Here is a 27,401-nt window from a genome sequence, read left to right as displayed (position 1 = left end):
ATGACACTTCATAACTTCTTTAAGCTGAATATGGGGGTTGAGATATCTTTGAATGGGGGCAAGGATAGGGAAAATGGGGGACTTGTTTGGGGGTTAGTTGGCCTCTTTTTATACAGTGGTATGATAGGCTCTTGACTAAATTACTTTGTCTCTGAGTGTTTCTTCTATTGTTATTTGTAAGTCTTTCTAAAGTCTGTCTAAATTCCTCTGTCTGCGTCTGAATATTTTTTGTTTTTATTTATAAGTCTCTCTAGGTTTCATCTAAGGATTATATCTTATCAATATTCTTTACATACTTTTCTTTCTCCTGTATCACTGAAGGTTTTTTTTTTTTCATTTATCAGGTATAGAAAGCCATTATAGCTATTAAGGATAAAGACATAAATACTAAAGTAATAATAATTGTTGGGTTCCAGGTGTTGGCCCCAAAATCACATGCATATCTCAGTCAGACAGAGATGTCTTATTGAGCATTCACCCCAGGACTGATCAATCATGGCCACAGACCAAATTCAGGCTGACTGTGACCCCTGACCCAGAATCCCACACGGATTTTAAGCTTGAAATCCTCAAACATCTGTGCAAAATTATTCTACCAATCAGGACTTAGCAATAAGGGACTAATTTAGGAACATGTTTTCATGGTACATTTATCCTGCCCTCATTGGTTTGAAATTTCAACTGTAGCTGGGAGACGTGGCTAGCCTAGCATTATGTCCTAACTTGCCAATCTGGATGTCAGTTACCCACATATATGTCTCTGCCAAGTAGGATATCAATCCTCCCTCACAGAGATGTCTTGGGTCCAAGGTTATTATGACTTGTAGTACCATCTTGGTGTGGGCTTGCTTTCCTGCAGAGGGATACCTGGCTAGGTTGGGTGGAGTCCTTGATCTGGTCTGGTGGATGGAGACACTGTGAGGCCTGTTCCACTGATCCTTCACAGTGGGTTTTGATAAGAAGAGACAGCCCATGATTTTAAAGCTTTATTATAGAAAAGTAGGGGGAAAAGAGATAGAAAAGTAAAGAGAAAAGGAAGAAATGTAGAGGTTAGAGCAGGCCATGGCCATGTGGAAAGAGAATCGGGAGAAAGGAGGAACAGGGAGGCAAAAGATACGGGAGAGAGCGTAGGTAAGAGAGAAGGGCAAGAGAGAGTGAGGAGGGGTCTTTCAGCTCCTTTTATAATGGACCAGGTTACCTGGCTGTTGCCAGGTAGCTATGGGGTGGGGCAAACCTAGCTGTAGCCAGGTGACTATGGGGGTGGAGTTCACCCTGAACACTAGGAGCTTGGAGGATGGCCCTACATGACTGATGGCCACAGGGTTATGCTCTTGGTGTCCAAGACCACCAACACCTCCAATATAACAGCATTTCCTTTAATGTTTAACTCAAGCATGATGAAGTTCCGAATACATGAGAAGTTTCTTTGTAATATTAGTAACAGCATATGAGAAAGTATCCTTCTAACATTAGTAATAGCATAAAGTGGCTAGCTAGGTAAACAATATTTACCCAGGCTTAAATAATAATCAGAATTGGTATTGTACCAACGTCAGTTATGTCATTTAGCTTTTCATTTTCTGCTTCTATTTTCAAGCCATTTAAAGTAGCACTATGTAGAGTCCTAAATCTTCTATTATGGTACTCCTATCCTTAACTCTCCCCTTGAGGACCTCCTATGTGACTCACAAAAATCTGATGGCTCCTCAGTCTATCCACAACTGGAGTGACTCATCTGTCAATCATTTTGAAGCTCCAAAATGTTGTTTCAAAAACATAATCCCAAACAATCAATTTACTAAATGAAGATTTAGCAGCCAGACGATGTGGTGAAAGTCTGCTAACTCAAGAGAGACAGAGGAAGCAACCAACTGAAATTCCTCCTCCATCAGCTTTCCAGAAGGTAAAAATTCCTTCTTGTCCTTCACACCATCAGTTAAAGTACCCTTTAACTCACATATGTTTCCTTCTCTTTCCTGGGTTTTCTTATGTTCACTCCTTATTGACAGGTTGCTTGCTCTGCCTCTTGATCTACTGTTGGCTTTATTTAGCTCTTGATTATCAAAAACTCTTAGGGTAAAGGTGGGCGTAATGGCTAATCCACACCACAACTATTTGTTCACAGTAAACAGTAAAGTTTGTGGGTTAAAGGTCTGTACTAGGGATGAGCCACACCACAAGAAACAAGTTTTTCCAGTTCATACTCTCAGAATTCACAATCTGATCAGATACTCTGCAATGCAAATCTGTTGTGTTTAAATTGTCAAAACCATATATGGCCATTTATCAAAATAGCTTTATCCATTTAAAATTGTTAATCCTAAACCGATAGTAAAGCACCTCCTGCTTGTTCTTGACACACCCTTCATGATTTTTTCTTGGAAGATGTTGAAATAAGGATGGATGATGAATCACAGAAGCTGTGTCTGTGGACCTCCTTGTAGGGTCTGCCTGAAGATCAGCCAGTTTGGACACTCTTCTTTCTCCAGCAGTCACTCATTGCTGTTATCTTACAAGTTTCTGAAGTTTCCAGAGGCTTGCCTGCATTGTTTATTTCCTCAGACTCTTGAGCGTCCTCCCAGCCATTCCAATGTGCCCCATGGCAGGGATATGCAACATATAGTTTTACTATAATTTTTTTAATTGATTGATATATTTATTTACATTTCAAATGATTTCCCCTTTTCTGGACCCCCACTCCCTGAAAATCCCATCAGTCCCCTTCCCTCCCCCTATTTTCCCACCCAACCCTTCCCACTTCCCTGTTCTGATTTTGCTCTATACTGCTTCACTGAGTCTTTTCAGAACAAGGGGCCACACCTCCGTTCTTCTTGGACATCATTTGATGTGTGGATTATATTTTGGGTATTCCAGTTTTCTAGGTTAATATCCACTTATAAGTGAGTGCATACCATGATTCATCTTTTGAGTCTGGGTTACCTCACTTAGTATGATATTCTCCAGCTCCATCCATTTGCCTAAGAATTTCATGAATTCATTGTTTCTAATGGCTGAATAGTACTCCATTGTGTATATATACCACATTTTTTGCATCCACTCTTCTGTTGAGGGATACCTGGGTTCTTTCTAACTTCTGGCAATTATAAATAGGGCTGCTATGAAAATAGTGGAACATGTATCCTTATTACATGCTGGGGAATCTTTTGGGTATATGCCCAGGAGTGGTATAGCAGGATCTTCTGGAAGTGAGGTGCCCAGTTTTCGGAGGAACCGCCAGACTGATTTCCAGAGTGGTTCTACCAATTTGCAACTCCACCAGCAGTGGAGGAGTGTTCCTCTTTCTCCACATCCTCACCAACACCTGCTGTCTCCTGAATTTTTAATCTTAGCCATTCTGACTGGTGTAAGGTGAAATCTCAGGGTTGTTTTGATTTGCATTTCCCTAATGACTAATGAAGCTGAGCATTTTTTAAGGTGTTTCTCTGCCATCTGAAGTTCTTCAGGTGAGAATTCTTTGTTTAACTCTGTACCCCATTTTTAAATAGGGTTGTTTGGTTTTCTGGGGTCTAACTTCTTGAGTTCTTTATATATATTGGATATTAGCCCTCTATCTGATGTAGGATTGGTGAAGATCTTTTCCCAATTTGTTGGTTGCCGATTTGTCCTCTTGATGGTGTCCTTTGCCTTACAGAAACTTTGTAATTTTATGAGGTCCCATTTGTCAATTCTTGCTCTTAGAGCATATGCTATTGGTGTTCTGTTCAGAAACTTTCTCCCTGTACTGATGTCCTCAAGGGTCTTCCCCAGTTTCTTTTCTATTAGCTTCAGAGTGTCTGGCTTTATGTGGAGGTCCTTGATCCATTTGGATTTGAGCTTAGTACAAGGAGACAAGGATGGATCAATTCGCATTCTTCTGCATGCTGACCTCCAGTTGAACCAGCACCATTTGTTGAAAAGGCTATCTTTTTCCATTGGATGTTTTCAGCCTCTTTGTCGAGGATCAAGTGGCCATAGGTGTGTGGGTTCATTTCTGGATCTTCAATCCTGTTCCATTGATCCTCCTGCCTGTCACTGTACCAATACCATGCAGTTTTTAACACTATTGCTCTGTAGTATTGCTTGAGGTCAGGGATACTGATTCCCCCAGATTTTCTTTTGTTGCTGAGAATAGTTTTAGCTATCCTGGGTTTTTTGTTATTTCAGATGAATTTGATAATTGCTCTTTCTATCTCTGTGAAGAATTGAGTTGGGATTTTGATGGGTATTGCATTGAATCTGCAGATTGCTTTTGGCAAAATGGCCATTTTAACAATATTGATCCTGCCAATCCATGAGCATGGGAATTTTTCCCATTTTTTGAGTTCTTCTTCCATTTCCTTCTTCAGAGTCTTAAAGTTCTTGTCATACAGATCTTTAACATGTTTGGTAAGAGTCACCCCAAGGTACTTTATACTGTTTGTGGCTATTGTGAAGGGGGTCATTTTCCTAATTTCTTTCTCAGCCTGCTTATCCTTTGAGTATAGGAAGGCCACTGATTTGCTTGAGTTGATTTTATAACCTGCCACTTTGCTGAAGTTGTTTATCAGCTGTAGGAGCTCTCTAGTCGAGTTTTTTGGGTCACTTAGGTAGACTATAATGTCCTCTGCAAATAATGAGTTTGACTTCTTCTTTTCCAATTTGTTTCCCTTTGACCTCCTTATGTTGTCAAATTCCCCGAGCTAGTACCTCAAGTACAATATTAAAAAGATAAGGAAAAAGGGGGCAGCCCCGTCTACTCCCTGATTTTAGTGGGATTGCTTCAAGTTTCTCTCCATTTAGTTTGATGCTGGCTACCGGTTTGCTGTATATTGCTTTTACTATGTTTAGGTATGGGCCTTGAATTCCTGTTCTTTCCAAGACTTTAAGCATGAAAGGATGCTGAATTTTGTCAAATGCTTTTTCAGCATCCAATGAAATGACCATGTGGTTTTTTTCTTTGAGTTGGTTTATGTAGTGGATTGCATTGATGGATTTCTGTATATTGAACCAACCCTGCAGCCCTGGGATAAAGCCCACCTGACCATGGTGGATGATCGTTTTGATGTGTTCTTGGATTCGGTTGGCAAGAACTTTATTGAGTATTTTTGCATCGATGTTCATAAGGGAGATTGGTCTGAAGTTCTCTTTCTTTGTTGGATCTCTGTGTGGTTTTGGTATCAGCGTAATTGTGGCTTCGTAGAAGGAATTGGGTAGGGTTCCTTCTGTTTCTACTTTGTGGAATAGCCTGAAGAGTATTGGTGTTAACTCTTCTTTGAAGGTCTGATAGAATTCTGCACCGAAACCATCCGGTCCCGTGCTTTTTTTGGTTGGAAGACTTTCTATGACCCCTTCTATTTCTTTAGGGGTTATGGGACTGTTTAGATGATCTATTTGGTCCTTATTTAATTTTGGTATTTGGTATCTGTCTAGGAAATTGTCCATTTCCTCCACATTCTCCAGTTGTGTTGAGTATAGGCTTTTGTAGTAGGATCTGATGATTTTTTGGATTTCCTCAGTTTCTGTTGTAATATCTCCCTTTTCACTTCTAATTTTGTTAATTTGGATACTTTCTCTGTGCCCTTTGGCCAGTCTGGCTAAGGGTTTATCTATTTTGTTGATTTTCTCAAAGAACCAGCTCCTGGACTCATTGATTCTTTGTATGGTTCTCTTTGTTTCCACTTGATTGATTTCAGCCCTGAGTTTGATGATGTCCTGTCTTCTACTCCTCCTGGGTGAAATAGCTTCTTTTTGTTCCAGGGCTTTCAGGTGTGTCATTAAGCTGCTGGTATATGCTCTCTCCATTTTCTTTTTGGAGGCACTCAGGGCTATGAGTTTTCCTCTTAGCACTGCTTTTTAAATTTTTTAATTTTTAAAAGCCGTATTTCCAACATTCATAATCCACACTATAGAGGAAACAGGGTAAGGATAAAGTGATTTGCAGGGTGAGAAGTTGAGGAAATGTTTATTTTCTTTATAGATTTCAGATTCAAGAAACTCACAATCATAAATAAAGAACAAAAATACTTTGATAAATGCATCCTTGTAATCAACTTGTCTAACTTTTGTTGCATTATACTGTTTGGGACTTGAACTCATTTGGTAGTATATTCAGGACTAGAAATAACCTAAACTGGCTTCAAACTTGCAAAAATTCCCTTGTTTCAGTTCCCAGAGTGCAGAGACCACAGTCTTAAGCCACCACACATCACTACAGTTAAAATTTCTTAATTATAATTATACAGTGAGAATATTTCTAAAATATAAACTACAATAATTGCTGAATTAAAACACTGTACCTAGGCAATGACCAAGACCCCAAAAGCCTTTGTTGCATTGATTGTTGTGAAAAATATAAGAAGAATCTCTGAAAAAAATGTTATTGGGTCAGATCAACTGACATTCAAATTCATTTTATGCCCCTTTGTCTAAAGTTGGAAATGCCATATAACTTGTATAATATTCAATCATCTTTTGCAAAACATTGCAAACAATAAAATATCTCACATGGTTATGAGGTATAATAAGATCACATAGAGTACAAAACAATCTCTAACATGAGGTTTGGATTCAGTAATTTTTGTAAAGTAAGGGCATTTAATCAGATTTTAAAGGGTATTTGTTTTTTGGCATAATTTTGAAAGGGTCCTTTGAAAAGAAAATTTTCTTGATTACCAAGTCCTTCCTTTCTGTTTTTCCAGATGTGGAAGATGACAAAGTCTCCAAAGCAGTGGGTAACAATAGCCTCTATAGGGTAGAGGCTGATTTCTTGCATTAGAGTTACTTATCATCTATCAAAAGGAAAAGGATATAGTGTAAAGTTCAAGAAGCTAAAGAAGGAAACAGATAAAGGTATCAAAGACATCAGTACTGTAGCTGACTTAGGCACACCACAAAACTTAGAGAGGTACCCCAGTTTATTGAACCTGCTCTTTCTGAACATGCTAAATTAATTTTTTTAACAGGGTTAGAGACTTTTATTTAAAAGTTCTTGTATTGTTTAACAAAACTATAACTTGCTACCACATGTTTTTGTTTCTTTATGATATTCAGAATGCTATTTAGAATATAGTTGTAAATATTAATATAAATTTAGATATACATATGGAATTTGGATTTTAAGCTCTTATATGCATATAGGTGTAATTCTTATACTATTATATATGGTAAAAATTGATTTACTTTGGCTTATAGTGAACTTCTAATTGGTACATGTTTACCATTTGAATATATTTATTCAGTTCACAATCCTCATAACCTTATGAGTAGTGTCTTTAAAAGAATATCATTTCTATCTTAGTTTCTATCTATTCAGAAAGTAATAGTTTGCTTATGTATGTATTAATATGTTTTTGCCATAAATATATTAAATTTAGATACTTGGCAAACATTACATGTGAAGTTTCTTTCAACAAATCAAGATGGCTATTATTAATCCCTTAGTAGTCTAAACAATTCTTCATCTACAGTTAAGCTATAAAACAGTGCTTTAAGAAAATTATACTTGTGGATAAATATATGCATACAAAGAAGTATAAACTAATGAAGGAATGTACAATATACCTCATGGTAAACAATTCCTTAAATAAAACCAGAAATCCTTAAGAGTATGCAATCTTTGCAAAGGGTTGTAGATAGTGTATTAATAAATTGCCACAGGGTATAAAAGCAAAGTTTCAAATTATAAAGAAAGAGACCTGTGTGTAAAAGAATAGCTCACAACACAAACATGTTCATAACAGAATAATATAATACTTATAAATTATTTACAAATTGTATAAATGTCTAAATACCAAGTAATAGTAGTAAAATAATCTATGGGATGTTACATAGCTGCTTAAATGGCTTTTATGTCTATATTTGTCTGTTTGAAGTACTGAGAATAGACAGAGTGTATGGCTATGTGGATCCTAAGCATGCACTTTACACTGTTATCCCCAGCTTCAATAGTATGGTTTTGATTTAAAGTTAGAATATTCTCAACCATTTTATAATGAAAAAAGTAAATTGCACACTTCATTAAGCAACCAGCTATTATTTTTACATGTCCAGGTCATTATAAGTTTAGTAGCAGCTAGGGAAACAAATTATGATTGATATTTCAAAGGTAGGGATTTGTATAGGTTACATGGGTTTGTGATGGAGTTTGGAATTGTTCCCTGTACTTCACAAAGAATCATTGCTGCATTGATCATGAGAGGAAGAAAAGAGTAACATACTTTTTTTTCCCCTACTCTCTACTTAACTAATTTTTCCATTTTCCATTTTTACTTTCTTGGCAAAATTTAGGACAATCCTGGAAATTGAGAAACTACATATTCTGAGCAGGGAGTGATGAAAAAAGGAAAAGAAAGAGTGGACTATGAAATAGAAAATAAAATCTGAACAGAAACTGTAGGCTTAATCTGCTTTAATATTATCATAATGCATATGAAGAAGAGATCAAAGCCAACATGTTAGAGGAACAGTATTGAGACACAGCAGCCTTTATTAATGACTTCTGTTAATTTGATTACCAAAGGTAAAATACTTCTTAATGAGATGGATTCAATATAAATAAATGATGTTAAACATTTAACATATGTCATTTTTTTATTAAAGTGATTCGGTGATCACCATTCTCCTCCAACAGATAGTTTATTAAAGAAACTAATTTAAATGCACATGATAAATGAATTGTGTTGAAAATTCCATTTTTCTCCAATTCTAACCTCTTGATCTTAATTAGCTTCCCCACTTCTGTTACCATAGAAACCAGCAAGACAATCAATAAGATGCAAAGCTAGCAAGGTACAAGTAGAAGCATTCTCCAAGTTCAGTAACAACATTTATCTTAAACCACAGGACAAATTAGCATTTGCAATTGGATTAGAGGTAATATAGTTCCAGATTCAAAATGGAAAATGCAGTCAAATGGTAAACAATGATGATAAAGTTTTCCAGGGTGCTTCTGTTTTTCTGCAATCCATTCCAAAACAAGTGTAGTGTACAGGAAATTGAAGATTGTAATTTCACATAACAATACTTTTTTCTTTAAATAAATGCATTGGGTTCTATCCTTTCATCTCATGAGCATATTTTCACAGCCAAGTAAAAATAAGTCAACAAAATCTATAAATATTGGAATGCAAAGGCCCAATCCTTTGAACAAAATATCTTTCTCATTCTGACTCTTTCTTCCCCTATAAAACTGAAGACTTGAACCTATATACAGTTTAATGTTCACAACATTCAAGGCACAAGTCAAGGCAAACTTTTCTGGGGATTGCCTGCCAGGAGCATCCTGGCTTGGAGAGGATAGTGGTGGAGGCATAGAGTAGGACTGTGGTGATGGCTTTAATGTCTGAGGATCTCAGGATGTTCTAGTTCTCTTAGTGTACTGAAATGCTGATGATGACTTCTAAAGAGTCTTAAAAACACCTTGCTCTTTCCAACGGTAAAAAGCTGTTGGCTTAGGTGATTCAGTAGTCTAAACAGCTGAGGATTAAGTAACATGGCTTTTGTTCTATCTCAATAGGAACTGCTCAGAAATTTTAGCCTGCTAATCAGAAGTCCCAGAAAGAAAAAAGGACACTTAAAAAAATGATTATAGCATCTACTGCTAAGTATTAAAATGTTTCCTATGGAAACACCAAACTGATTTTCAGAGTGGTCATACTAGCTTGCAGTCCCACCAATGGAGGCATGTTCTGCTTTCTCCCCATTCTCAACAGCATCTGTTGTCACCTGAGTTTTTGATCTTAGCCATTCTGACAGGTATGAGAGGGAATCTCAGGGTTGTTTTGAGTTGCATTTCCCTGATGACTACTAAGAAGGCTGAACATTTTTTTAAATACTTCTCAGCCATTTGGTATTACTCAGTTGACTCTTACCAAACACGTGAAAGATCTGTATGACAAGAACTTCAAGACTCTGAAGAAGGAAATGGAAGAAGACCTCAGAAAATGGGAAAACTTCCCATGCTCATAGATCGGTAGAATCAATATAGTTAAAATGGCCATTTTGCCAAAAGCAATATTCAGATTCAATGCAATACCCATCAAAATCCCAACTCAATTCTTCACAGAGTTAGAAAGAGCAATTATCAAATTCATCTGGAACAACAAAAAACCCAGGATAGCTAAAACTATTCTCAGCAACAAAAGAAAATCTGGGGGAATCAGTATCCCTGACCTCAAGCAATACTACAGAGCAATAGTGTTAAAAACTGCATGGTATTGGTACAGTGACAGGCAGGAGGATCAATGGAACAGGATTGAAGATCCAGAAATGAACCCACACACCTATGGCCACTTGATCCTCGACAAAGAGGCTGAAAACATCCAATGGAAAAAAGATAGCCTTTTCAACAAATGGTGCTGGTTCAACTGGAGGTCAGCATGCAGAAGAATGCGAATTGATCCATCCTTGTCTCCTTGTACTAAGCTCAAATCCAAATGGATCAAGGACCTCCACATAAAGCCAGACACTCTGAAGCTAATAGAAAAGAAACTTGGGAAAACCCTTGAGGACATCGGTACAGGGAGAAAGTTTCTGAACAGAACACCAGTAGCATATGCTCTAAGAGCAAGAATTGACAAATGGGACCTCATAAAATTACAAAGTTTCTGTAAGGCAAAGGACACCATGAAGAGGACAAATCGGCAACCAACGAATTGGGAAAAGATCTTCACCAATCCTACATCAGATAGAGGGCTAATATCCAATATATATAAAGAACTCAAGAAGTTAGACTCCAGAAAACCGAACAACCCTATTAAAAAATGGGGTACAGAGTTAAACAAAGAATTCTCACCTGAAGAACTTCGGATGGCAGAGAAGCATCTTAAAAAATGCTCAACTTCATTAGTCATTAGGGAAATGCAAATCAAAACAACCCTGAGATTTCATCTTACACCAGTCAGAATGGCTAAGATTAAAAATTCAGGAGACAGCAGGTGTTGGAGAGGGTGTGGAGAAAGAGGAACACTCCTCCACTGCTGGTGGGGTTGTAAATTGGTACAACCACTCTGGAAAGCAGTCTGACGGTTCCTCCGAAAACTGGGCACCTCACTTCCAGAAGATCCTGCTATACCACTCCTGGGCATATACCCAGAGGATTCCCCACCATGTAATAAGGATACATGCTCTACTATGTTCATAGCAGCCCTATTTATAATTGCCAGATGCTGGAAAGAACCCAGGTATCCCTCAACAGAAGAGTGGATGCAAAAAATGTGGTATATCTACACAATGGAGTACTATTCAGTCATTAGAAACAATGAATTCATGAAATTCTTAGGCAAATGGATGGAGCTAGAGAACATCATACTAAGTGAGGTAACCCAGACTCAAAAGGTGAATCATGGTATGCACTCACTAATAAGTGGAGATTAACCTAGAAAACTGGAATACCCAAAACATAATCCACACATCAAATGAGGTACAAGAAGAAAGGAGGAGTGGCTCCTGGTTTTGGAAAGACTCAGTGAAGCAGTATTCGGCAAAACCAGAACGGGGAAGTGGGAAGGGGTGGGTGGGAGGACAGGGGAAGAGAAGGGGGCTTACGGGACTTTCGGGGAGTGGGGGGCTAGAAAAGGGGAAATCATTTGAAATGTAAATAAATTATATCGAATAAATAAAAAAGTAAAAAAAAAAGAAGAAGTCTTTCTTTAACTCTGTACCCCACTTTTAATAGGATTATTTGGTTCTCTGAAGTCTAACTTCTTGAGTTCTTTGTATTTATTGGATATTGGCCCTCTATCAGATGTAGGGTTGGTAAAGATCTTTTTCCAATCTGTTGGTTGCCATTTTTGCCTATTGACAGTGTTACAAGTTGGTAATACCACTCTGGAAATCAGTTTGGCAGTTTCTCAGAAAATTGGACATAGTACTACCTGAAGTACCCAGCTATATCACTCCTGAACATATACCTAAAAGATGCTTCAACATGTAATATGGACACATGCACCATTATGTTCAGAGTCAAAGTGTGGAGCAGAGACTGAAAAAAAAAAAGACCATCCAGAAACTGCTCACCTAGGAATCCAACCCATATACAATTATGAAACTCAGACACTATTGTGGATACCAACTAGTCTTTACTGACAGGAGCTTGATATAGCTGTCTCCTGAGAGGCTCTTCCAGTGCCTGACAAATACAGAGGTGGATGATTGCAGCCAACCATTGGACTAAGCACAGGGCCTCCAATGGAGGAGCTAGAGAAAGGACTGAAAGAGCTAAAGGGGTTTACAGCCTCATAGGAGGAACAAAAATATGAACCAGCCAGTACCCCCAGATCATCCAGGAATTAAACTACCAACCAGAGTACACATGGAGGAATCCATTGCTCCAGCCACATATATAGCTGAGAATGGCTTTGTCAGACATCAGAGGCAGATAAGGCCCTTGGTCCCATGAAGGCTTGATGCCCCAGTGGAGGGGAATGCCAGGACAGGGAAGTAGTAGTGGGTAGGTTGCTGAGCAGGGGGAAGGGAAATGGGATAAGGGGTTTTCAGAGGGGAAAATAGGGAATGGGAAAACATTTGAAATGTAAATGAAGAAAATATCTAACAAAAATGATTAAAAAAAAGTTTCCTGTGAAAGCTATCTAAGGGAAAAAGAGGAAAGACCCTAAGTGGGTGTACTGGCTGGTTTTGTGTGTCAACTTGATACAAGCTGGAGTTATCACAGAGAAAGAAGCTTCAGTTGGGGAAGTGGCTGCATGAGATTCAACTGTGAGGCATTTTCTTAATTAGTGATCAAGGGGGAGGTCCCCTTGTGGATGGTGCCATCCCTGGGCTGGTGTTTTTGGGTTCTATAAGAGATCAGGCTGAGCAAGCCAGGAGAAGCAAGCCAGTAAGAAACATCCCTCCATGGCCTCTGCATTAGTTCCTGCTTCCTGACCTGCTTGAATTCCAGTCCTGACCTCCTTTGGTGATAAACAGTAATTTGGAACTATAAGCTGAATAAACCCTTTCCTCCCCAACTTGCTTCTTGGTCATGATGTGTGTACAGGAATAGAAACCCTGACTAAGATAGTGGGGAAAGGGAAAAAAATTCTAGCAAGAGAAAAATTCTTTTAAAAGAAAAAATTCACCTCTAACTGCTTCTCATCTTTGTTGTAAGTACTTATATATCTTTCAGAATACATAATTACATGTTAAAAAGTTCATTAAAAGTTCTCACACAAAATCAAATCATAAATTGTAGTAGAAGTTTAGAACAGAGAATGTTTACATATATATCCATTAGCAGTAGCTATCTGGCTAAACATCCATCACCTGTCTGAACTCCATAGGTTCACTGAAGGTTTAAAAAAAATCATAACTATGTTAATAGTGAAGTTTTGTTAGACAAACCCAGTCAATATTTTATCTTCTGTCCTAGCACTTATAATAAATTGTTAGTTCCCTTTTTATGACCTTCAGTTAATTGTTTTACAACCTCTTGGAATGTGTAAGTAGGAGAAAGTCTGGTTACTAAGAGCAATTGGCGACACTTGGGAGACTGGAAAAGCTCTCTTTGCAGTTTTGACTGTCAGAAACGGAGCTAATAGCAGTCCCACTATAAAAGAGCTTAATAATCACAGATATCATTTTAAGAATTATTAAAGAAACATCATGACTTAAGGAGTTATCTATTTATATAGCATTACTACAAGACAGTTCATCCTCACGGATCTGCAGAGATCTCCAAAGTGGTGTGTTTTTACTTAGCAATTGTTATATATGTTTAATAATAACAGGAAAAGCATATTAATAGCGGAAATCTTTCCTAAATAAATTCCTTTGTGGTCTTGCCCAATAAGGGTGAACCTGTCGCAGATTATATAATTATCTGAAGCAGGCCATATCAGGATGACCACCTGCTAGTTATTAGCTTGTTCCATTATGACTCCTGACAGTTACCCTTGACTGATCAATCTGGCAGACACAAACTATGTTTAATTCCACTAGTGGCAGTCTGGAAACAATGCAGAGCACAAGAGTTGAAAGTTTCATTCCTGTCATTCCCCAGTCCGAATGACTTGAAGTGTTTCAATCCAGATGCTCAGCATCTGGGTGTAATGGCATTGACATAATACACCCACTTCTATTTCTCACTATAAGGAACTTGAAACAAGTAATGGTTGACAAAAACAAATGTAAGCAAACAGTGTCTATGGAGGATAGTATATTCAAGGTTATATCTGTGATTTTATTTCAGCAACTCATGCATTTCAGAGTGACTTTATGAACATAGAGCAGTTACGAGCTTCTGACTCAGCAATTTTTGACTACAACAACTTTGTCCTCCTGTATATTTCAGAGAAAAGTAACTGTGAAGACAACTGATATAATCCATTCTTAACCTTCCCTTTTGACTTCACCTTTATTTTACTGTGCCATGAAGTAAATAAAAATGAAATGTCTCGCCGGGCAATGGTGGCACATGCATTTAATCCCAGCACTTGGGAGGCAGAGGCAGGCAGATTTCTGAGTTTGAGGCCAGCCTTGTCTACAGAGTGAGTTCCAGGACAGCCAGGGCTACACAGAGAAACCATATGGTAAAGTTTAGTTGACTTACTGTATATGTAGTTATGTAAAGATATTTTCATATTATGAGTACAAATTTTGTGTTTAACAGACATGTATAAGAGGAAAATATTATAAAAGAATTAAGTCAGATGACTGAGAGGTTTTATATAATCTAGTGAATACTAGAAATAAACTGTGTTTTCATGATACCTTTTACAATCAAATCTCTTTCTTAGCTCTATATAGAAATCCAGAATGTTAAAGGAAGATCCTACACAAATTTGATGTGCTGTATAATATCATACTTTGCATTGGTATTTTTCTTACTGGATTTACAGAAAAATAGGAAAAGTAGCATCCCTTCTCAGCACTAATGAACTAATGAACTTGATATAAAATTACTCAGTTTCCTCCTCTCTAGCCACGTTCCTCGTCATTTTTACCAGCTATCAAGGAGCTCAACACTTTGAGCTTCCTTGACACCATCAAGCATTGTTACATTTTCTATTTTCCCTCCTAACACAAAACTTTGCTTGATACTGTATTACTATTCATCAATTTTTTCCCTGATAGATCAATACTTTTCAGTTCTCTTGATCTCAGATGTAAAACATGTAGCATCATCAAGCTGATGAAATACAGTGCAAAGTGTACCTATCACTGCAGGATAGCCACTTAGTGTACTGCTGCTTCTTTTGCTACAATTGCATGGCCTCAGACTGTTGCTCTTTTCACAGCTTGGCTTCTAGAGTTCCAACAATGACAGCATGAAACAGATAACTCATCAATCCTATTGTAAATATAAAATGGTAGCATAACATAAATCTTTTTGATAGACTAAGACACTACTTATTTTTACATAAAGTTTTCTTGGAACATGCCAGATACCTTTGTTTTTATATATACCATTGCTGCTTTTGAGTATTATTGAAGAATTGGAAATACAATTAGGTCCATGGGGCCTAAAATATTTTCCATCTACTCCTCTTTTGCAGAAGATGTCCTTGACTCAGATTTAAGTCATTAAGATCTCAGACATTAATTACTGGAGCTCAGCTAGATGATTCTTCCATTGATAAGCTTTTGCCTTTGAATTTGAGCATGGGCTTAAATGGGGAGGGGGGATCCAGGAAAGGGGAAATCATTTGGAATGTAAACAAAGAATATAGAAATTAAAAATATTTAATTGAAAAAAAGAACTCATATGTAAAAAAATAACAGGCATCAATCCCAATCAGTTTTATTTATTTATTTACTTATTTATCTTCAGCATTACATGATGTCACAATTGACATAGCTGTGGAGACAAATTTTACTCAAGAAAAACACCCAATGTAATTAGTAGGGCATACAGACAATCTTAACTGACAAAATCACAAAAATCTTGGTAAAACCACACTGCTTGACCACTTAGGTGTAAGCTACGATTAGAGACAATAGGACAAGTCACTTCCAGGTGTAAGGTCAGTATAGAATCCTCTAACCAGGATATACCTATGCTAAAGTTTTAGTCCTCAAGCTTAAGATAGTTGTAGAGAGAAAAAAAATGGGAATCTTCTGAAGCACACAGCATCATTCTGAGCACATTCTAGAAATTACAGTACAAATCCACTTAGGAATAATAAACATGACATATGAGAATTTTATTTTTAAAGATTAAATTGACAGGGTATTGCAGTGATAAATATGTACTTTTATACACATATAGAGAGATATGGGAATGGAAAGGAAAACAAATTATTCCAGATAATTCTATGAGCTTTGGTTTCTTATTAATAACAAAGGCAACAGGCAGATTGTCTTCAATTGCTCTGAAGAGGCAGATTAATTTTCAGCAGTGTTGCTTGCAGTAAGTGGAGTGACACAAGGGCTGGTAATCCATGACTGTGTTAGCCAAGGCTGGTGAGTTCAATACTGTTAAGGAAGAGTGATCAGCACAGGGTGCTCAGGTAAACTATGTAGGGAAAGGTAGAGGAACTTATTTTCTGGCTATCACATACTACACTACATTTTTGTCCTGGTCATCATCGTAGTGTTTTCTTTGTACACATTCTAAGACCCTCCAACCGTTTGCTGTTTAATTTACATAAGTAGCCCAAACTCTGTAGTCAGTCTTTGCATGTATGTTATACTCAGTTTAAGGTCAGGCTGTCTTTAATCTTGTGTGCTCCAATCGTTCAACCATAAACTGGTTTATATTTTTAAATTCCACTCTATTTCTCTTGCCTTGCCTTAGAAATGCATAAGAAGTGATGATTATATCTATGACAAACACATTATTTATAATTTGGGAGAATCAAAACAGCAACTCAGCAATTCTTCTAGTCCTTTTTAATTGACTTCCAATTTTAATTCTTTCATTTTAGTTCTAACAACTGTTCCAAGCTCTCTTGAAACCCAATTACAGCCTATTCATTCATTCAATAAATAATATTTTTAGCATTTACTATATACTAGACTCTCTGTTAGCTATTAGGGAAACAACAATGAGAAAGATAAGAATAAGCTCTTGACTTCGCGATGTTTATGATACAATAGATAAAAAGAAATCAGGCAAAGCACATTGGAGTCAGAATAGGGCAAGTGCAGGTACTCAAATTATTATCATAATTAATCTCATGATTATCACTTGCCAAGGTTAAATCCTAGAAAAATGTTTTCCATGTCTTTTAGATGCTGGGAGTTTATGCCTGTAAACAGAGTTCACCATCTATAGCTACAGACATGTCAATTCAGAAGAAACTAGTTTGAAATAAAAGTTGAAAGAAATTGAATTCCAAGGCCAATCTAGTAGAAATACACAACATCGCAACCCTGTAACAACTGAGTCCCACTTAAATATTAGAAATGTTTCAACTGAATGATTGTCAGTTGGAACATTGGAAATGATTTAAACTTTCCAATCAAAAATCTAATCCAGATGAAAAAATATATTTCACAGTATAACTCTAAGTGATTTATATGAAATTCCACGCAAATATTTACAAAGAATATTTCAAAAAATAAGCAACAAAGTCAAAGAAGATATTAACAAAACTGCAGAGAACCGAAACAGATAACTGAATTGTTAAGAAGGAAAAGTTTAGAAGTCAAAGAAAAATTCAATAGGAAGTCCTACTAATAGACTTCATCAAGTAGAAAACAAAATATTAGGACTTTAAAATGAAGTTAGCATGTTAGAACCTTTAAGCCAATCTCAGCAATCTGGAGCGACTGCACTTGTGTAGTAGTCACCATGCCTCTGGCTCCTTGGAGGACGAAAAGAAAAAACAAGAAGGAAATGGTTGGTTCCAAGCCCAAATTCTTACTTCATGGATGTGAAATGCCCAGGTTGCTACAAGATGACTACAGTTTTTAGCCATGCCACACAAAGTGGTTCTTTGTGTGAGTTATTCAACGGTGTGGTGCTAGCCCACAAGAGGGACAGCCAGGCTCACAGTGGGCTGTTCATTTAGAAGAAAGCAATATTAACCATCTATACAAGTTCCTGAATTTGTGTTTTTCACAGAAAGTTTTATCAACTTCAGTTACTCTATCAAGACAATGTAATTATTGTTTGATTTTATAAAGTCTACAACAATGATCTCCTATTTTGGTGTCAGTTTTCACTAAAGTTCTAATTATGAAAAAAACATTCAAGTCATGGCAAATGTGAGTTAATAAGGACAATGGAACATGCGAGATCTGTGGGAAAGCATTAAAAGACCAAACCTATGAATCCCAACAACAGAAGAAGCATTTCTTTTATTTTTTTAAAATTAGCCATCTCATTCTTTTACATCTCAAATGATGCAACTTTCCAGTTACCCCCCTCTCCCAACCCACCCCTCCCCCACAAGCTCCTCATTCCATAACCTACATCTCCTCCCTCCCCTTTGCCTCTATGAGGGTGCTCCTCCTCCCACCCACCCTCTTCTGCCCACCCTTCCAGCATTCCCCCTCCACAGCACAAAGCGCCTCCACTCTCATTGATATCAGACAAGGTCATCCTCTGCTACCTATGTATCAGGACCCATGGATCCTTCCCTGTACATTTTGTGGTTGGTGATACAGTCCCAGGCAGCACTGGGTGGTCCGGCTAGCTGATGTAGTTCTTTCTATGATGTTGCAATCCCCTTCAGCTCCTCCAGTCCTTCTTCCAGCTCCCCTACCTGGGTCCCTGAGCTCAGTCTGATAGTTGGCTCCAAACATCCACATCTGTATTGGTCATTTCCTGGCTGAACCTCCCAAGGAGCAGCCACCCCAGGTTCCTGTCCGCAAGTGTCTCTTGTCTGGTTTGGTGTCTGCAGACACCATACATCCCCAGGTGGAGCAGTCCCTGAATAGCCCTTCCTTCAGTCTCTGCTCCATTTTTTTTTTGTCCCTGATCTTCCTTTGGAAAGGAACATTTCTGAGTTAAAAACTTTGAGATGGATTTGTAATCCCCATCTCTTCACTGAGGGTTGTGTATATCTACTGGAGGTGGTCTCTACAGGTTCTATCTCCCCTTCTCTGCTAAAACTTTTCCCCTTTGGGTCCTGGGATCCTCTCATTTCCTGGTGTCTAAGAACCTCCAGTGGCCATCTTCATTTCCTTACCACCATCCCCCCCACACACATATTTTTATTCAATTTCCTGATTTCAATGTCTCAAAATAGGAAGCATACTAAATCAACCCATAGTATACAGTTTCCCATATCTAGGGAGGTAATAGGAAGAGAAGAGTTTGCCACATCATGGAGTTGTGAAAATACAAAATGTGCAGAACACAGGGAGAAGAACTGATTCTCATATTGAAGGAAACTCACATGTTAAATGGCAGGAGACAACACATTCACAGTGAAACAGTGAATTTCCCACCCGGATTAATAATCCAGCCCTTTTCTCCTACATAATTAAAACAAAAATAAAAAAAAATTTCCAGTATCAACAACAGGAATTTTGTAACACTAGGTCAGCTGTATAGGAGATCCTTAACAGATTCCTGTATACAAAAGAAAGATAAACATATCTGTATTAGTCTGGGTTCTCTGAGTCACAGAACATATGAGCAGTCTCTATATAGTTAGGGAATTTGTCAATGACTTACAGTCTATAGTCCAACTCCCCAAAAATGGTCAGCAGCAGCTGTGGATGGAAGTCCAAGGATCTAGCAGTTGCTCAGTCCCACGAGGAAGAGCGAGTAAATCTTCCTTCTTCCAATGTCCTTATATAGATCTCCAACAGAGGGTGTAGCCCAGATTAAAGGATGTAGGTCTCCAGCCGAGGATGTGGCCCAGATTAAAGGCGAGTGCCTCCATGCCTTTAATCCCAGATGATCTTGAACTCGGAGAGCTCCTTGTCTTAATCTTCTGGAATTCACAGCCACTATGCTTCAAGATCTCCATGCCAAGATCCAGGTCAGAAACTTATATCCCTGAGCCTCCAGATTGGGATCATAGGTGAGCCTTCCAATTCTAGATTGTAGTTCATTCCAGATATAGTCAAGTTGACAACCAGGAATAGCCACTACAATATCCAAAATGACAGGAATGAAAATAAAGCTTTAATAATAGATCTGAATATTATTGGTAAAATGTCTACAAAAAAAAAAAAAAAAGATTTAGACTGGCCGATTAGATTTGCAATAGGATTGGGGACTTGAGATAGTGCTGTATCCTAAGGCAAATATCCTTACTTAAATATATTTTTCACAAACTCTGAGTTTGATCTTGGAACTTATATGGTGAAAGGAGAGAACAAACTCCTGTAAATTGTCTTTCCATATGTGTGTAATAACATACATGCCTCCACACACACAATAAAAATAATAAACAGGATCCACCTATTTGACATATATTAAAAAAGCATATTTGATATATATTATATATATACATGCATATATATATTTATCAAACCTATTTTATATTATATATGCACACACAGATATATCAAACCTATTTGATATTTTATATATCAAATATTTGATATTTAAAATATTTGATATTTTATATATTTGATATATATATGTGTGTGTGAGTGTGTGTGTGTGAGACTGTGTGTGTGTGTGTGTGTGTATGTAAAGATTAGCATAGTTTTAGGGTAAAAGGATAGGAAAAGATGTTCCATGCAAAAAGGGCTAGCAAGTAAGAAGGTGTAACAGTTCTAATATTTGAAAAAATATGCTTCAAACTAAACTATTAATCTGAAGCTATAAATGACACTATTATACACTGATTTATGGAATAATCCATCTAGTGATTGCTGCAATTATATATATATATATATATATATATATATATATATATATGCATACTAAACATTGGAGGACCCAATATTATATAGCAAACACTACTAAACCTAAAGGCCTAGTAATAGAATGTCCTAGATAATAACTAATGAATGACTTCAATACTGTACTCTCACCAACAGGCATATTGATATTTAGAAGCCAGACAAAAAGCACATCAGTTCAAATGAAATTAACTTACATCTTCAGAGAAATTTACCTGAAGTCATCAGAATACACAATCTTCTCAGGAGCCCATTGAACTTACTCTATTGTATTTTAGGACAAAAAGCAAGAACTAATAAGCATATAAAAATGAAGTAATTGTTTATCTTCTCTGATCATGTGAGAGCAAAACTGAAAATAAACAGCAAAGGAATCTACAGAAAATACAGAAATTTACTGAGACTATACAACACCACATTATTAAATAAGGAATGTGGCTTCAGTGATATTCCATGGAGTACTTAAACATTCTTGGAAGCCAGTGGGAATGAAAGCACATATACCAAACTAATGGGATACAGTAAAAGTGGTTCTGAACAAGAAATTATAGCTAAGTGTTTATATTTAAAATAAAATCAGAATATACTCAAATAAATAAATAATCTTAAGTTAGACCATGAACTCTTGTTCTGACCTTAAATTCGCACACAGAAGCAATTAATAAGAATCAGAACAGAAATTAATGAAGTGGAATTAAAAAAATAGTGCAAACAACCAATGAAGCAAACTTGAAATTTTGAGTAGATAAGTAAGATTGATTAAATTTAGTCAAGTAAGCCAAAAAAACAAAACAAGCTAAAACAAAACCCAAGAAAACAAAACAAAAAAACCCTAAGACTCAAGTTAGTAAAACTGGAGACTGAAAGGGATGTATTTTAACAGACATCAACAAAAAACAGAACATTATTAAAGCATACTTGGAAAATCTAAATTCTTATAAACAGGAAAATTTTCTGAGGAACCACTAAACTGATTTCCAGAGTGGTTTTACCAGCTTGCAATCCCACCAGCAATGGAGGAGTATCCCTCTTTCTCCACATCCTCTCCAGCATTTGCTTTCCCCTGAGCTTAAAGAAACTAACAGCACTATTTTTCAAACCATATAAATAGAAGGAATTCTTTCAAACTTAATTTAGGGGCCAGTATTTCACTCATAAAAAAATTGGACAAAGACACAAATTGTGGGACAGTATCCTTGTAGAACATAGATGGAAATTTTATTTGTAAAATACTTTCAAATCAAACACAAAATCACATCAAAGCAATCACTGCTCCAAAATTCATTGGCCATTATCAAAAGTCAGTAAATGGAATATATCATATCAAGGCTTTTTCATGTGCTTGTGTATTGGGAGCAAAGTAACAGTTGACAATTGAAACACATTAAGAAATCATTTTTAAAAAAGTAATAGATAAGACCATCGTTGTGGTTCCTTTTCTCATTAGGCGCATGGCACAATCTTAAAATGTTGAACCTTGCTTGTGGGATAGATAGATAGATAGATAGATAGATAGATAGATAGATAGATAGATAGGTGATAGATAGGTAGGTGATAGATAAATAGGTGATAGATAGATAGATAGATAGATAGATAGATAGATAGATAGATAGATAGATAGATAGATAGGTGATAGATAGATGATAGATAGATGATAGATAGATAGATAGATAGATAGATAGAGAGAGAGATAGATAGATAGATAGATAGATAGATAGATAGATAGATAGATAGATAGATAGGTGATAGATAGATAGGTAGGTGATAGATAAATAGGTGATAGATAGGTGATAGATGATAGATAGATGATAGATAGATAGATAGATAGATAGATAGATAGATAGATAGATAGATAGATAGATAGATAGATGTGTCACCCACCCCATTCTGGACAGAAGCCATAACTAATTTATTTTATGTTTCCAAAGTGCCTGGTACTAGGCTTCACACACATTCGTATGGGCTGCATTTATTATCCTTTCTCTATATGTTTTCACACACTTAAGGGCCTTTCTTTAAATCCTATCAGTTGTTTTTCTCTTTTTTCTTCTATATTCTTTGTTTACATTCCAAATGCTTTCCACTTTCCCAGTTCCCTCTCCCCATATGTACCATAAGCTCTCTTCCCTCTGCCCATTCCCCACTCACCCCCCGTCTCATTTCTATGTCCTGGTAATCCCCTACAATGCTGGATCAAGCCTTTCCAGGACCAGGGACCTGTCCTTCCTTCTTCTTGATATGTGAATTGTGTCTTGAGTATTCAGAACTTCTGGTCTAATTAATATCCACTCAACAGTGATTGCATTCCATGTTTATTCTTTTATGATTGGGTTACCTCAATTAGTATGATATTTTCCAGTTCTAACCATTTGCCTAAAAATTTCGTGAATTCATTGTTTTTAATTGCTGAGTAGTATTCCATTGTATAAATATACCACATTTTCTGTATCCATTCCTCCACCTTGAGACATCAGGGTTTTATCAAGCTTCTGGCTATTATACATAAGGAAGCTATGAACATAGTGGAGCATGTGTCCTTGATGCATGCTGGGGAATCCTCTGGGTATATGCCCAGGAGTGGTATAGCAGGTTCCTCCAGAAGTGTCATGCCCAGTTTTCTGAGGAACCACCAGACTGATTGCCAGAGTCGTTATACCATCTTGCAATCCCACCAGAAGTGGAAGAGTGTTCCTCTTTATCAACATCCTCACCAACACCTGCTGTTTCCTGAGTTTTTAACCTTAACCATTCTGACTGGTGTGGGGTGAAATCTCAGGGTTGTTTTGATTTGCACATCCCTAATGAATAATGATGCTGAACATTTCTTTTCTTTTTTTTTTTTAATATTTTTTATTCGAAATAATTTATTTACATTTCAAATGATTTCCCCTTTTCTAGCCCCCCACTCCCTGAAAGTCCCGTAAGCCCCCTTCTCTTCCCCTGTCCTCCCACCCAACCCTTCCCACTTCCCCGTTCTGGTTTTGCTGAATACTGCTTCACTGAGTCTTTCCAGAACCAGGGGCCACTCCTCCTTTCTTCGTGTACCTCATTTGATGTGTGGATTATGTTTTGGGTATTCCAGTTTTCTAGGTTAATATCCACTTATTAGTGAGTGCATACCATGATTCACCTTTTGAGTCTGGGTTACCTCACTTAGTATGATGTTCTCTAGCTCCATCCATTTGCCTAAGAATTTCATGAATTCATTGTTTCTAATGGCTGAATAGTACTCCATTGTGTAGATATACCACATTTTTTGTATCCACTCTTCTGTTGAGGGATACCTGGGTTCTTTCCAGCATCTGGCAATCATAAATAGGGCTGCTATGAACATAGTAGAGCATGTATCCTTATTACATGGTGGGGAGTCTTCTGGGTATATGCCCAGGAGTGGTATAGCAGGATCTTCTGGAAGTGAGGTGCCCAGTTTTCGGAGGAACCGCCAGACTGATTTCCAGAGTGGTTGTACCAATTTACAACCCCACCAGCAGTGGAGGAGTGTTCCTCTTTCTCCACACACTCTCCAACACCTGCTGTCTCCTGAATTTTTAATCTTAGCCATTCTGACTGGTGTAAGATGAAATCTCAGGGTTGTTTTGATTTGCATTTCCCTAATGACTAATGAAGTTGAGCATTTTTTAAGATGCTTCTCTGCCATCCGAAGTTCTTCAGATGAGAATTCTGTGTTTAACTCTGTACCCCATTTTTTAAAAGGGTTGTTTGGTTTTCTGGAGTCTAACTTCTTGAGTTCTTTATATATATTGGATATTAGCCCTCTATCTGATGTAGGATTGGTGAAGATCTTTTCCCAATTTGTTGCTTGCTGATTTGTCCTCTTGATGGTGTCCTTTGCCTTACAGAAACTTTGTAATTTTATGAGGTCCCATTTGTCAATTCTTGCTCTTAGAGCATATGCTATTGGTGTTCTGTTCAGAAACTTTCTCCCTGTACCGATGTCCTCAAGGGTCTTCCCCAGTTTCTTTTCTATTAGCTTCAGAGTATCTGGCTTTATGTGGAGGTCCTTGATCCATTTGGATTTGAGCTTAGTACAAGGAGACAAGGATGGATCAATTCGCATTCTTCTGCATGCTGACCTCCAGTTGAACCAGCACCATTTGTTGAAAAGGCTATCTTTTTTCCATTGGATGTTTTCAGCCTCTTTGTCGAGGATCAAGTGGCCATAGGTGTGTGGGTTCATTTCTGGATCTTCAATCCTGTTCCATTGATCCTCCTGCCTGTCACTGTACCAATACCATGCAGTTTTTAACACAATTGCTCTGTAGTATTGCTTGAGGTCAGGGATACTGATTCCCCCAGACTTTCCTTTGTTGCTGAGAATAGTTTTAGCTATCCTGGGTTTTTTGTTATTCCAGATGAATTTGATAATTGCTCTTTCTAACTCTGTGAAGAATTGAGTTGGGATTTTGATGGGTATTGCATTGAATCTGTAGATTGCTTTTGGCAAAATGGCCATTTTAACTATATTGATTCTACCGATCCATGAGCATGGGAGGTTTTCCCATTTTTTGAGGTCTTCTTCCATTTCCTTCTTCAGAGTCTTGAAGTTCTTGTCATATAGATCTTTCACATGTTTGGTAAGAGTCACCCCAAGATACTTTATACTGTTTCTGGCTATTGTGAAGGGGGTCATTTCCCTAATTTCTTTCTCAGCCTGCTTATCCTTTGAGTATAGGAAGGCCACTGATTTGCTTGAGTTGATTTTATAACCTGCCACTTTTCTGAAGTTGTTTATCAGCTGTAGGAGTTCTCTAGTGGAGTTTTTGGGGTCATTTAGGTAGACTATCATGTCATCTGTAAATAATGATAGTTTGACTTCTTCCTTTCCAATTTGTATCCCTTTGACCTCCTTATGTTGTTGAATTGCCCGAGCTAGTACCTCAAGTACAATATTGAAAAGATAAGGAGAAAGGGGGCAGCCCTGTCTAGTCCCTGATTTAAGTGGGATTGCTTCAAGTTTCTCTCCATTTAGTTTGATGCTGGCTACTGGTTTGCTGTATATTGCTTTTACTATGTTTAGGTATGGGCCTTGAATTCCTGTTCTTTCCAAGACTTTAAGCATGAAAGGGTGCTGAATTTTGTCAAATGCTTTTTCAGCATCCAATGAAATGACCATGTGGTTTTTTTTCTTTGAGTTTGTTTATGTAGTTATTGCATTGATGGATTTCCGTATATTGAACCAACCCTGCATTCCCGGGATAAAGCCTACTTGATCATGGTGGGTGATTGTTTTGATTCGTTTGATGTGTTCTTGGATTCGGTTGGCAAGAATTTTATTGAGTATTTTTGCATCGATGTTCATAAGGGAAATTGGTCTGAAGTTCTTTTTCTTTGTAGGATCTTTGTGTGGTTTTGGTATCAGCGTAATTGTGGCTTCGTAGAAGGAATTGGGTAGTGTTTCTTCTGTTTCTATTTTGTGGAATAATTTGAAGAGTATTGGTGTTAACTCTTCTTTGAAGGTCTGATAGAATTCTGCACTGAAATCATCTGGTCCTGTGCTTTTTTTGGTTGGAAGACTTTCCATGACTCCTTCTATTTCTTTAGGAGTTATGGGACTGTTTAGATGATCTATTTGGTCCTTATTTAATTTTAAAAAATATGGAACGCTTCACGAATTTGCATGTCATCCTTGCGCAGGGGCCATGCTAATCTTTTCTGTATCGTTCCAATTTTAGTATATGTGCTGCTGAAGTGAGCACAGGGCTTAACTTTTGATCCAGATTCTCCTGTATTTCTTTAAGAGATTTATTTATGCCCTTCTTGTGTTCCTCTAACAGCATCATGATCAGTGATTTTAAATCCAAATCTTGTTTTTCTGGTGTGTTGGGGTATCCAAAACTTGCTGTTGTTGGAGAATTGGGTTCAAATGTTGCCATATTGCCTTTATTTCTGTTAGTAACATTCCTTCATTTGCCTTTTGCCATCTGGTTATCTCTGGCGTTTGTTGGTCCTGTTCTCACTGACTGGTGCTTGAGCCTCCTATGAGACCATAAGGCTATTTCTGCACCACTGGATGACTGGGTTCCTCCTGGCACAGATTGCTGATATGCTGCCCTCCTTTTGGGTGCTGTTGAAACCCTGGTGTGTCTTGCTCCAAGCAATGTTATACTTGGATTGTCTCTGTGAACTTGGTGCTGCCCATCTGCTCCATTAGGGAGTGAGATGGCAGCAGGGAGCCCCTCCAATTGCCCACCACCCTGCAAGGCACAGAACCCATTACAGGCTGGCATGCAGATGAACCGTTGATCTTCCCAGGTCCTGGGTGCAGGCAGCAGCCCAACAGTCTGCGTCCCCAGAGATCTTAAAGTCTGGATATCCCAGCACCTAGAACTGCCTGTCCTGTCTGACCTGGAGCAAAGATGGCAGTGGGGAGCCCCTACGAGCCTGGACCACCCCACAGGGCAGAGAACCCTTGACAGGCTGGTACACAGACAAACCACCGATCTGCCCAGGTCCTGAGATCAGGCGGCAGCCTGGTGGTCTGTGTCCCCCAGTTGTTTTTCTCTTACAGGATACTAATGCAAACTCTTTCAAACTGTCCTCCTCGGTATTACTTTATTTTCTTTTCAGCTATATTCTTGTCCCTTGTCTGGACTGTAGTATAGTTGGCTCTTTTGTAAATTATTAACTGAAACCCTCAGTAAGGATGTAAACAG

At 37.7% G+C, this 27,401-nt stretch overlaps 1 non-coding gene and 1 pseudogene across 1 annotated transcript; one reads left to right on the top strand and one right to left on the bottom strand.

Annotated features, from left to right (window-relative positions):
• Positions 1-1,062: 1,062 nt before the first annotated feature.
• LOC127688017 (40S ribosomal protein S27-like) lies at positions 1,063-17,946 on the top strand (annotated as a pseudogene).
• Positions 17,947-26,337: 8,391 nt separating this feature from the next.
• LOC127688291 (U6 spliceosomal RNA) lies at positions 26,338-26,444 on the bottom strand. The gene has a single exon (XR_007978675.1). It is a non-coding gene; the product is annotated as a U6 spliceosomal RNA (small nuclear RNA).
• Positions 26,445-27,401: the final 957 nt, after the last annotated feature.

Source organism: Apodemus sylvaticus, chromosome 6, assembly GCF_947179515.1.
Source record: "Apodemus sylvaticus chromosome 6, mApoSyl1.1, whole genome shotgun sequence".
Lineage (NCBI taxonomy): Eukaryota > Metazoa > Chordata > Mammalia > Rodentia > Muridae > Apodemus > Apodemus sylvaticus.
Note: the sequence above shows the minus strand (reverse complement) of the source record. Positions and strands in the feature narration are given on the sequence as shown.